The sequence below is a fragment of the Vulpes vulpes genome, chromosome 12, assembly GCF_048418805.1.
Source record: "Vulpes vulpes isolate BD-2025 chromosome 12, VulVul3, whole genome shotgun sequence".
NCBI lineage: Eukaryota > Metazoa > Chordata > Mammalia > Carnivora > Canidae > Vulpes > Vulpes vulpes.
In genome coordinates this window covers 17,058,752-17,072,596 of record NC_132791.1, presented here as the reverse complement: position 1 = coordinate 17,072,596, position 13,845 = coordinate 17,058,752, and the positions used below count along the sequence as shown (strand labels likewise).

General features: G+C 36.4%; 1 protein-coding gene across 2 annotated transcripts in view; it reads left to right on the top strand.

Annotated features, from left to right (window-relative positions):
- Positions 1-13,845, top strand: part of TMEFF1 (transmembrane protein with EGF like and two follistatin like domains 1) — an 80,065-nt gene that overhangs the window by 8,722 nt on the left and 57,498 nt on the right. The gene's annotated exons all lie outside the window — the stretch shown is intronic.

The following is a 13,845-nucleotide window of genomic DNA, read 5'->3' as shown; positions in this document are numbered from 1 at the left end:
TTACAGATATTTTGTTTTGTGGTTTTGGATTATGGTTTAAGAATGTGTCGTAGAGGGTCACCTGAGTGGCTCAGTGGTTGAATGCCTTCGGCTCAGGGCATGATCCCGGAGACCCGGGATCGAGTCCCACATTGGGCTCCCTGCATGGAGCTTGCTTCTCCCTCTGCCTGTGTCTCTGCCTTTCTCTCTCTGTGCCTCTCATGAATAAATAAAATAAAATCTTAAAAAAAAATCTTGTAGAATTTGTAGCTTTTGGTAGGAAAACTAGGTGTCTGTCTGCATCCCAGCAGGAGAACAAATTTTGTGTAAGATCCCTGTAGTCCAAGAAAGAAAGTGTTATATCCTTGGCTTCTTGGTCCCCTATTATATAACTATTAATTTTACTTAACATTTTTTATTTTGAATTAATTTCAAACTTAGAGAAAAGTTCAATAATATACCCAGATTTCCCAGTTGTTAAGACTGTAGCATTTGCCTTATCATAGTCTCTTTCTATATCTATCTGTATGTATCTGTCTGTCTAAATCTTTTTTCTTGCCAGATTGGGTCCTACCAAGGAGAATATACTTTGTCAGTTCTGTGCTTTTTAATTCTTTGTTTTGTCATCTCCTGTTAATGAAATAGTGAAGCCTCCAATTACAATGATAATAGGTTTATTTTGGATGGTTTTTCAGTTTTTCTTATATTTTTGTTACTCTGGGATATATGCATTGAATTTTATTTATTTCATTTTTTGTTGTACTTTTATTTTTGTAGAGTAGATTTAAAGTATCTCCAATAGGGGTGCCTTGGTGGCTCAGTTGGTTGTCTCTGACACTTGATTTCAGCTCAGATCATGATCTTGGGGTCATGGCGTGGAGTCCCTATCTCAGGTTCTGCACTGAGTGTGGAGCCTGCTTAGGATTTTACCTCCTTCCATCTTACCCCACTCACATATGTATGCATGTGCTCTTTCTCTCCCTCTCTCTCAAAAAAAAACCCTCCACAAAAGTATCTCCTGAAGTCATGATGATATCCATCCTTTCTGGATTTGTGTTTGTCTTTTAGTTTTTAAATGTTAGGATTTGTTTCCCAATATAGATGTAGACCATTCATTTTTTATAAGCATCCACCCACTTCTACTAAATGAAGTAATTATGTTTGTGCCACCCTCCATCATCATCATTTTTTAAAGTGTATAATCAAGTATTTTTAGTAGAATAGACACAAGATTGTACAACCATCACCACAATCAATTGTAGAACATTTTTGTCCTACTCCAAAGAGACTTTATAGTCTTCAGCATTCACTCTCCAAACCCCAGCCCCCCAGCTTGAGGTAGCCACTAATGTACCTTTTGCTGTATATTTGTCTATTTTGGACATTTCATATAAATGGAGTCCTATAGTATGTGGCCTTTTGTGATTGGCTTCTTTCATTTAGCATTTTCAAGGTTCATCCATATTGTAGTGTGTGTCAGTGCTTCATACCCATTTTATGTTTCAGTAATATTAAAATACATGGATATATATGTATATCACATTTTGTTTATCCATTTCTCACTTGATAGACATTTGGGTTGTTTTCTTCTTTTTGGCTATTATGAATAATGCTTCTCTGAACATTCATGTACAAATTTATGTGTGGACATGTTTTCAGTTCCCTTGGGTTTATACTGGAGCAGAATTACTCGGTCATATGGTAAACCTTACATTTAACATTTTAAGAACCTGCCAAACTGTTATCCAAAGTGGTTGTGCCATTTTACATTTCACCAGCAATGTTCTAATTCTCCACATCCTGGTCAACATTTATTACTGTCTTTTTTTTTTTATTATAACCAATTATTTCACTTTTTTTGATCTTTTATTTCCCTTGTATATGTAGTTTCTTTAATGGAATTTAAATTCTCAGTTTCTTTTAATCTGGATTGGGAGATAATGTCAACCCATTTATCCCCTTCCTCTTTCTCCCCCCTTCCCCCATTTTTCATTGTTAGAAACATTGTTTTAACAGAACTATTTTCATTATTCTTAAAATTAGTTCCATTATTAGCTTCTCTCATGGGATAAATGAGCATTTAGGAGTTGGCATACATTCTCTTCTCATACACTTTGCAATTCTGTTTAAATCTTAAAATTCTCTCACTATTTGCTTTGAGTTTATTAGATGCTTTACTGTTATTCCTTTGTTACTATTTGAATAGATTTCTTTTTTACAGGTGTCATGTATTTTTCATGGCTCAGTTGTCTCATCATTTTTTGAAAAGTCATTTCAGGTTCTAAAGTTCTTAACACATTCTTCTGCCTTCAGAAACTTTGACAGGTATTATGTTTTCAGCCACAGCTCCATTTCTCTTATTTTTGTGCAGATATTCTGAGTTTTTCTCTTCCATGGTTAAAAAAAAAACACCTTTTTTTTGTTGTTATAAAGGCAGTATTTGTTTGATGTAAAAAACTTGAGGAATATAGAAAGATACAAAGAAGCAATCCGTGATGATTGCCATTCTCCTGTGTTTATGCTGTAATTGCTTCATTTTTTTTTTTGCTTCATTTTATACCATAAAAAATTTGAACTTTTTTCTTGATATTCATATTTGCTTTGGCATTTTCTGTTTAATCTGGTGATCTGGTTCATAAGTGAGATCACCTTTTGGGATTTAAAAAAAAATTTATTTGTGGGGGAGGCAGAGGAAGAAAGAGAATCTCAGAGCAGACTCCCTGCTGATCGCAAAGCCTACAGAGGGTTCCATCTTCTGACCTCGACATCATGGCTTGAGCCAACATCAAGAGTCTGATGCTTAGGGGCTCCATCTCCTGACCCTGACATAATGACCTGAGCCAAAATAAAAAGCTGACAATTAACCAACTAAGCTACCTAGGTGCCCCCAATTTTTTTTTAAAGTGTTATTTATTTATTTTAGAGCGAGTGTGAGCGCAGGATAGGCAGAGGGTGAGGGAGAGAAATAGACTCCCTGCTGAGCAGGAATTTTTTTTTTCCCCATGTGGTACTCGATTACATAATCTTGAGATCATTACCTGAGCCCACGTCAAGAGTTGGTCACTCAACTAACTGAGCCACTGAGGTGTCCCTCTTTTGGGAATTTTTAAAAAATTTAAGTTCAATTTGACAACATAGTGTAACATCCAGACTTTTGAGATTTTTAAGTTTAGTTGGTCTTGTTAGCTTTCATCTAATACTGTTTTGCAAGTGAATCTATATTGCTGATATTTCTCTATCAGTTCAATTGTTTATAGTCTAAATGATACATTTAGATTCCTCATTCTTCACAAGTCATTTTAGTCTGTGTGTAGTGTTCTGTGTTCATTTTTTTCATATACTTTTTAAAGTGGTTTAAGGTATTTTTTAGGTGGTGCTATGTGTTTACCATTATTGGTCCCTTCTTTTTCAGATTGTATTTCCTGATTACCATTTAATTAGACCTGGGGTTGTTTTGTTTTGTTTTGAATTCTTCACTATTTTACAACAGTCTTGGGGTTGTGATAGTGTCTTTTAAAAGTTTTGGTTTTGGGAGTGGCTCGGTGGCTCAGTCAGTTAAGCGTCTAACTTTGCCTCAGGTCATGATGCCAGGACCTTGGGTTGGAGCCCCATCTGGGATCGAGCCCTGTGTGGGGCTCCGGCTCAGTGAAGAGTCTGCTTGTCCCTCACTCTCTGCCCCCCCGCCGCCCCCCGCTTGTGCTTCTTCTGTCTCTCAAATATATAAAATCTTTAAAAAAAAAAAAAAAGGTAAAGTTTTAGTTTGGGTTGTTTCGTCTAAAGAGGAAAAGTATCCTGTATAGTTTCCATTGCTCTTTTGTAAAGATCTCATTTACTCCTTGAAATTCTATGAGAGATTTTTACTCCAGGGAACTGGAGAGAGATTTGGTGCTTGCCCAATATCATAGCGTTATCTAATCAAATAATTGGAACTACAAGTCTGGAACTCTTCCTAATGCAGTAGAGTTTTGTGAAATCCTTTTTAAATGTGCTTTTAAAATAATTTCAAGTTTTCCTTTGCCAACTTGTAGCTTGTTTTGTAGATTTTTGTCTTTGTGGGTGACTTTCCTGGATTCTCGCTACCTCCTATTTTACTTAGTGTTGCAATTCTAAGGAATAGTGGCTAGAAATTGAACCAGAAGGTGATATTGTTGTGTTTAGATTTATTTATTGATATTTAAAATTTTTTGATGGAGAAAATGTGTTAATTTTACTTGCAAAAATCCTAAAATATGGGACGCCTGGGTGGTTCAGCAGCTGAGCCTCTGCCTTTGGCTTAGGGCGTGATCCCGGAGTCCCTGGATCGAGTCCCACATTGGGCTCCCTGCATGGAGCCCGCTTCTCTCTCTGCCTGTGTCTCTGCCTCTCATGAAAAAATAAATAAAATCTTAAAAAAAAATCCTAAAATATGTGTGTAAATATGTGTATGTTGTAAAATATAAATTGGATTATAGCCCTGTAGTTTTATAACCTGCTCTTCTTTACTTCACCGTGGATTTTGGTCTTTCCACATCAGTTTATGTGTTTCTGCTATATACTTTAATGGCTACTAGTATTTCATCAATAATTTATTTAATTAATTCCCAACAGATGGATACTGAGGCCGTTTTCTACTTTGTTATAAAAAGTGCTGTTAACAATCATGCATCCATACACGTTTTTTCTTCTCTCCTTATCGTAATTTCCTAGAAATAGAATTATTGAGTTAAAGGATAAATATTAATAAAACTCATTATATACCAACACATTATTTTGTGAGAGGTTCTACTGATTTACACTTTGATGGTTGGTTTGAGTGCTCATTTCCCATAGCCTCTCCAGTGCTGGTGTAATAATAATAAGGAAAGCTAACAGTATAGCACTTATGATGTGTCATGCAGTGCTGAGTGCTTTCCTTATCTTTATTTCTCTGCCAACATTATGAGATAGGTACTTTTATTATCCCCATTTTACAGGTGCGAGGTAGAGAGTGGTTAAATTACTGAGGCACAGAGCTGATCAGTGCAGAGCCAGGGTACTGATCTAGGCAGTATTGTCTTAGGGCGGCCTGCCTCTTAGACATCAAATTATAATGCCTGTTCATTTTTCTTTGTTTCATTAAAAAAATTTTAATAGGATTGTTTTATCTGATTTTAAAAATTATGTTTTTTGAGATATAATTCATATAGTGTAAAGTTTACCATTTTAAAGTATGTAGTTCAGTGGTTTTTAATATATTCAATAAGTTGTGTAACCATCTCTACTATCTACTGTATAATTATAGAACATTTCTACCACCCCAAAGAGAATTTCCATATCTATTAATAGTCAACCCTAATACTAATCTGCTCCTATCTGCCACAGGTGGCAGCCATATAGACTTTGTGTCTTTATGGATTTACTTATTTTGGACATTTCATATAAATGGAATCATACAGTATGTGGCCTTTTGTGCCTGGCTTCATTCACCTAACATAATTTTTTCAGGATTCTTACATGCTGTAGCACATATTTATTTTATCTGATTTAAGAAGTAATACAAGTTCATTATAAAACTCAGGCAGTTCAGAGAAATATAGAATAAAGAAGAAAATTCAGATTCTACCAAGGGATAACTGTGCTTCATATTTTTATGTATATACCTTTCAGATTTTTGTATATAGACATTAAAAATAGTTTGTGTCATACATTTAAAAAAACCCTGCTTTTTAAAAAACTTAATGTGTTATATTAGGAAGTACGGAGATTCTTCATCATTCTTTTTAATAACTGAAATATAACAGTTTATGGATCTGCAAGAGGGAAAGCACGCAGGCTTGCCAAGCTAGTCAGAAAAAGGAGGAGAGAGTTTTCCAGTTTGGAAACTATAATTAGGACTCTGGAAAGGCCCAGAGTACCTTTAATACCTGGCTCAGGATCTGGTTCTTTTCTTCTTTCTGATCCTGTAGTAGACTGTCCTCCCCATCACCTTGCCTGAAGCAGAGGCATTAAGAATTGAGGCAGCAGGGAATGATTGTAGGTGTTGGGTGGAGGATTGACACTTTCAAAATGATACTTAACAAAGGGTGGTTTGGCAGTAGTATGTAGAATGGGATGAAAAATACCAGTCAGATAATTGTGTGGCATATGTGAAATTTCTTTTGTTAAATATAGCTTAGAGAGTTTTAGTCATCTCTATCATTGATACTTTTTAATATTAATGTAAACTACTTTTGGTTTTGTATCATGAAATACTGAATACAGTTTATTTTCCCTCTTATATTTTTATGGTAGAAGATAACTATCATAATATGGTTAATAAACAAGTTGAAGAGAATTTAATTTCTAATTTATCTCATTTGCTTGGTCTCAAGTCAACATTTACTAAATCTGTTATTTGATTTTTACCTGGAAATGTATTTTCAGTGATTTGTGTCATTAGATTGGTCTGGAGAAAGGAAGAAAGAAAATTTTTATTGTATACCTACTTGTTCTAGGCACTGTTGCTTTTTAGTACGCATCTAACCATTACAATATCAAAGGAAGGGAAGATGTTATTATTTTAAAGGTGAAGAACTAGCATATGAACCTGGCCCTTCTCTACATTCAAACTAGTGGTTTGTCCATAATAGCAGACTCTCTTCTGGGGTTGGGTTTGAAATCACATGGAGTTTTTGTCCCTGTTAAATATAACTAGTATAGAAACTTGAAAAGAAGAGAGTATCATCCATTGCTCAACTGGTATAAACACAGTCCCTTAACCATTTTTGTTTTTTTCTGGCTGGGTTTTCTTATATGTATTTTTTATACATAATGATAGTGCATATGTATAGTTTTGTCTTCTGCTTTTTCACTTGACATTTATGAACATATTTCCATATTACCACATAATATATACAGCTCTACAGTATTCCTTGGCTGTACCACACCGTTTTCTGGTGTGGGATATTTAAAATATTTAAATATTTCTACTGTTTACAGTGTAGAGATTGTGGTTTTTCTCAGAGAAATTTTCTCATAAACAGTTGGATACGGGGTCAGGGACATTCTTGCCTTGTTTTGAGAGTGAAACCATCCAGCTGGGGATCCGGTCAGTTTGGATTGGTGTGTTTTTCCAAAAAAGGAAATACTGTTAACATCTAATGTGTATAAACCCATTGAAATGAGGTTATTCTTAAGAAATAAGAACAAGGTAAAGAGTTTGAACATATCCTGTGGGGAGTCAATAAGGAATCAACTAGAGATGAACTAAAGGTGCCCACATATTGATAAGTACTTCGCATTCATTATAGGACATCCCCCCTGCGGTGCTCTGAGGACTGGAAATGGCAGATGAGATGGCTTTAATGCAGTTGGAGACTGAAGTAGTGCAAGTGGATGAGAATGCTGAGAGAGATGAAGCAAGATGAGAGGGTACAGTGGGATGACTGAGGGCAGAACATTTTTATACCTAGTAGGATCTGTCTTGTCTTGGTGCCTGAAGATTGTTGTAGTTAGTGGTTAATCAAGAAAGTTTTTAAAGTAGACAGTCAAAAAAATGTTTTATAAATTCATGCAACATTTTATTTGAACTTAAAAACATAATATAGATTTATTAAATACTATTTTGTTTTTGTTTTTTTTTAATTTTTTAATTTTTATTTTTAGAGAGAGAACAGGGGGCAGGCAGAGGGAGAGGGAGAGAGAGAATCTTAAGCAGACTCCCCCCCCCCCCCCCCATGGAGCTCAACCAGGATCTTGATCCCAAACCCTGAGATCAGAACCTGAGCCACAATCAAGAGTCAGATCCTCAACTGACTGAGCCACTGAGTTGCCCCTATTAAACACTATTTTGAAAGAGGGCCCAGGATTTATCTTTGAGAATAGTTGGGATTTTCCCTTTCTTGAATAAGCATACATTGGTTATAAATTCTAGTTTTAATCCCTTTAGAAGAACTTAAAGACTTGTGGATGCAGAATTCTAGATTTTTCTCTTGCCTATACATAATGCAATACTATCTCTTTATTTATTTTTTTTAATACCATCTCTTTAAAAGCAACTCACCTTAAGTCTTTCTATAGCATTCAGTTTTGTTTTCCTAACAGTTTATTTTATTTATTTATTTTTTAAAAAGATTTTATTTATTTATTCATGAGAGACACACAGAGAGAGAGAGAGAGAGAGGCAGAGACACAGGCAGAGGGAGAAGCAGGCTCCATGCAGGGAGCCCGATGTGGGACTCGATCCCAGGTCTCCAGGATCACACCCTGGGCTGACGGCAGCCGCTAAACCGCTGAGCCACCCGGGGATCCTTTCCTAACAGTTTATTTTAATTCTTATGAAATGTTGAAACTGTGTAATTACAATAACAAATACATGGGCTGGATGAAGCACAAGACCTGGATGAAGCACAAGACCAACTCTCCTGGTTGGAGCTAAAATACTTATGAGTCCTCCAGTGAACAAGATGGCCCCTTGCATCAAAGAATTATCTAACCCAAGATGTCAGTAGTGTTGAAGTTGAGAAGCCCTGAGTTCTATTGTAACATCTTACAAAGTTTTTTCAGTTTTGGCTCTTTACTGGTGTTAGCTCTCTCACAAGATTCCACAGACTGCCTTCTATTTAATGGAGGGGTGGTAGAAAGGTCGTACCATTCTGGAGGGCTAAAGGGTCTCATTTTGAACTGTAGCCTGAACCTAGTTAGTGCTGCTGATAGTTGGGGATTTTGGCAGCTCAGGTTCACAGTGAGTAGAGTTCCTTCCTCTTTTTTTTTTTTTTTAAAGATTTTTATTTATTTATTCATGAGAAACACAGAGAGAGAGAGAGAGAGAGAGAGAGAGAGAGAGACATAGGCAGAAGGAGAAGCAGGCTCCATGCAGGGAGCCTGATGTGGGACTCGATCCTGGGACTCCAGGATCACGCCCTGGGCCAAAGACAGGCACTCAACCGCTGAGCCATCCTGGCTTCCCAGAGTTCCTTCCTCTTGTGTATATTGTTTCCTAGCTTTGAGATCTTAGTGAAAATTGAGATGAATTTTACATTTAGAAAATTGTATGATGGTCACATTTGCAACCAGAACAAAATATTTTTGTTTTGAGCCACCGTTTGGAGTGTTTCTTTGTGTAAAATATTTCTATTTGAAGAATTGAAGTTTGAGGGCCTTTATAATGGCTCATCTGTTTTGCTGAATTTCCATTTTGGGTTCAGGAAGGCAGCTGTGTAATCATAATCATCACTGACAGGTAGTACAGTGCCCTCTTGATGCCTGGTACTATATTAAATACTTGAAATAATATTCAGAAGATGATCCCAAAATAGAATTCCTTCTGTATTGAGTTTGAGCTAAGGCATTGGTTTTCAGTTTGTGAGAGAAGTAAGAATATCAGGAAGTCAGATGGTCTTGATAAATTTATCATGTGGATGATGTAGCACCAAATTATTTAAGACTTTTGCTTAGAAGTATTTATCTTAATTAAATTTGTGTGCAATCAATATGTCAGGGTTGTGTTTTATTACATGTATCAGTGATCTGACCAAAAAGTGGCTTAAATGATAAGGGCTTTTTTAATTTATACGTTTGTTTATTTCTTATAACAGTAAGTCTGAATGGGTGAAATCCAGGATAGGTGTGATGATTCTATAATTATTCTCTCTTTCCATATTCTTGCTGTTGTCCTGGTCTACCATCTTTAGCTTGTAGCTTTCATCTTTGTACATGTAAGTACAACCTTAGGCAACGCTTTTACTCTCCAGGCAGGACAGAATGGAAGAATGAAGGAGGAAGGGACAGTTCTTATGTATGAACTGTGATACATTGCAAGGGAGTCTGGGAAATACAGATTATTTAGCTGAGCTTGCTTCCCTGAACAAAATTGAGGTAGTCTATGAAGTAAGAATAGATCCAGGGTAGGCAGTTAGCTGTGACTGCCACAGTACCAAAACAATTTAAAATGTATGTTTATGAGCTTGTGGGATTCATGATCTTGTGTTCTCATGAAACACTTGGATTTTTTCTATTAATATTCTTTACTTATTTGTGGACCATTAGTTTTGTTGTTAACTAGCAAGGAAGTAATCTCAGATACTGAAGGTTTAAGAAATATGTGAAAGAAAACTTTTAAAATGAGAAAATTCTTTCCATTGACTTTTTTCCCCTTGCAAATGAGAAAATGAAATTCTTATTTGATTTTAGTGAAGGTACACTCTAGGACACCAGTTTTCATAAGGGGCATGATTAGGGAACCACTGATATTAGTATTTATGTGTACTATTTATTTGTGTCTACTTTCACTTCTGTTATTTTTCTAGATAAGAAAATTCTCTTTTAGTTTTATATGTTGTAGGCAATGAAAACATTCCTTTATTTTTATTTTACTTTTTAAAGATTTTATTTGAGAGAGAGCAAAAGAGTGCATGTATGCCTGTGCATGAGTGGTGGGGAGGGCAGAGGGAGAAGCAGACACCCTGGGAGAAGGAAGCCCCATGTGGGGTAGATCCCAGAACCTCAAGATCATGATCTGAGCTGATGGGAGATGCTGACTGAGTCACCCAGGCGCCCCTAAAACATTCTTTACCTTTTTAATGTTGTTTCTAGGGCAGCCCCAGTGGCTCAGCAGTTTAGCGCCGCCTTCAGCCTAGAGCTTGATCCTGGAGTCCTGGGATCGAGTCCCACATCAGGCTCCCTGCATGGAGCCTGTTTCTCCCTCTGTCTGTGTTTCTGCCTCTCTTTCTCTCTCTGTGTCTCTCATGAGTAAATAAATAAACTCTTAAAAAATAGTTTTTTTTTAAAATAAAAAAAATTTAAAAAATTGTTTCTAAATTCTGTATAGTGATCCTATATTAGTTTTTTAAAATATTCTATCAGTTTTATAATCAGCCAAAAAGTTTTACTAATTTTTCAATGTCAGTGCAAGTCTTGCCATCTTTGACACTGTATATTCTGCTTCAAATCCATTTTTATCTCTATCTCCTACTTACTGAAATTCTGAGAGCAATCATAGCCTGTAGAACAGCATTTTCTCCTTTAGACTTTATTGAATTCATCACTAATTGTTCCATATGTTAGCAAGAATCGTAGACTCCGTTATATATTTTTCTGTGTCCCAATTTTTTTAGCATAGTGTTAGATACATAGTAGATAATTGTTTCCTGATCAACTAAATAATCACATTTAACACATCATACACATGAAAATAGCATGCATTTATTAACAAGATAGGCATAAAATAAAACATGACTAATAACCAATGCAATCAGAATTTCATGACTTTTACCTTTACCTATTAATGTAGGATCTCTAGCTCCCCAAATTACTCCCCGCTAAGTTTATTCTTGGAGTCACCAAAGGGTGTTTGTTTCATGTGGGCTCACTAATGTATTCTGGCCACTACCACATAGCACATCTTTTTCTTCCTGCCATGTTTGCTGCCCCTAAATAGCAGAGGTGTATCTCTGTGCCTGATTATCTCCTTGGCCTTGTGCTGTCCTGCTACATACAATGCTGATGCTGGGGCTGGTGAAGTATCCCATCATCCTCTTTTCTCCCCTGCTGTTATATCTTGTGTGGACATCAAAGCAGAACTCTTCATATCTGCTGTTTCAAAGCTTTTAGTGAAAGCTGTTACTTAGTTTCTCATTATAGCTCTTCTGATGATGAACTCTTGGGGCTGGGCTAGAGGAGCAGTCCAAGTGATAGACACCAACCTGTGCATGGGACCACTCCTCCTATTCAAGCTTTGTTTATTGGGCCAAGCTTTTCTGCCTCTCTTTAGTAAGGATGATTATTGTCCCAGAATGTTTCTTAGTACCTCATGCAAACAGATGCTTTGAATAAACTCAGTCTTCAGAGATGTGTGAATCTTAGTGACAGGGATGATTTAGGTTCTAGACTGCAATCCCATCATACTTTTAAAATACAATAGGTACAATACCTCAAAGAATCTCAAGCCCGAGTAGCAAGTCAGAGTAACTCAGAGCAACTCAGAGCATAATCTTGGCCCATAAACAGAATAAAAGCTACTTATTCTTATTTTATATGTCTGACTGTATTGGAACCCATTGTGAACTTTAAGGGTACAAAGAAAAGGAGGAAAAATGTGCTAAATTTTATTTCTTGAGTTGTACAATTATTTTTATTTCTGTGGCCCCTAAAACTGGTTAAGCCTGTAGTTGAACAAAGATATTATGCATTCTTATTCTCTTCCCCAGAGCAGTTCTTTATTAATATTTAGTTAATCTTCCTTAGGTTTCAAGATGTACATATATTAGATAGTAATTGGAACTGGACCTTGTACAAGTTCCCAGTAGGAATGTAGGTAGATAGAAAAAAAAAAAAAAAAGCAAATCCCACACCTAGGATTGAGCCTCAAGTGCTAATGCAAATCATCAAGGGGAAGAGAGATAAGCAAAAATTGGGAGATATGGGAAACCAAGAGCATAGAGCCTCCATAACCAAATGGCCAAGATGAAAGAATAAAAGGATGATCATCTGTGCCTGAAATAATTTGTGAAACAGTGAGAACAACAAAATAGCTCTAATAGTTTCCTGCTAAGTTTCAGCTCATGTCTTTTTTTTTTTTTTTCAAAAACCGTAAGTTTCATTTAAGGAAAAGAAAAAAATTTGTAACCTGTAGTTACATAGATGTATTCTACACCTAGTTGCGGTATAGTATTTGGTTGAGAGTGGTTTTTCTGATAGGTAATGTTGACTTAACTCCCTTGGGTATTTAGGTACTTGACTGCCAGTACCTCTGAGGGTCAGCTAGGAGGAGTGGGAGACCCAAGACACTGTTGCAGAGCAGTGAGAACAAATGGGGCAAAGAGAGGCAATGAAATGTCACCAGGACAGATGTGATTAAATACAGAACCTTCTTTTTTTTTAATTTTTAAAAAAATTTATTCATGAGAGATGCACAGGGAGAGGCAGAGACATAGGCAGAGGGAGAAGCAGGCTCCCTGCTGAGAGCTTAATGTGGGACCTCGCGCCAGGACCCAGGATCACAACCTCAGCCAAAGGCAGACACTCAACCGCTGAGCCATGCAGGTGTCCCTAGATACAGAACTTTCTTGACTCAGTCCACTGGGTCCTCCTTTGAAATCTAGAACTAGAAAATAACCAGGGATGGGGGACTGCTGGAGAAATGCTCTCTGAGATCTGTTTGCCAAGACCTACCTCATCATGAGCCACAGCTGCAGGAGACCTTGTGCTCTTCCTAGAGTCCCTCAGCTACTGGGTGACAGACAGAGTCAGAAGCCAACTGAGGCCTTCCTGTCCCCAGTCTCATTTGTTTACCTCTGCAATGGGCTGAGTTTTTTAAACAATCTTTTGTTTTTTGTTTGCTATTGTTGCTATCATTTTATTGTTTATTGTTTGTTGTTGTATCTCTCATTCCCAATAGGGAGGATATAAAAATTGCTTTATGGTGTTTTCCACAATTCTGTGTGATTCTAGAAAGCTTAATTTGATAGATCCAGAGCAGGACCAATGGTCTTGGAGCAGGAACGAAATGACCACAGTATGCTAGTATTGTTGATTGGCTCTGCTTCCCCTGGTAGAGTATAATTAAATTAGTCATTTAAAAATTTTAAGAGTAAGATTTTTAATCTTTTAAATTCTGTGCACATAAATGTTCCATATGTATCTCTATTGAGTGAAATTCAAGTTTACTTTATAAATTCTTTTATAATTAGTTTGTCTAGAGTGAATTATGATCATCTGAAATTTATTTGGGTAGCAAAAGAATTAAAATTTCTTTCAGTTATCCCTATTTGTTCTCCTTAAAAGTAACTAGAAAAGTAATCTAAGGGAGTGTCTGGCTGACTCAGCCATAGAGCACACAGCTCTTGATCTGGGGGTCATGAGTTTCAGCCGCATGTTGGATATAGAGATTATTTTTTAAAAAATCTATTAGAAAAATAATCTGTGGTATTA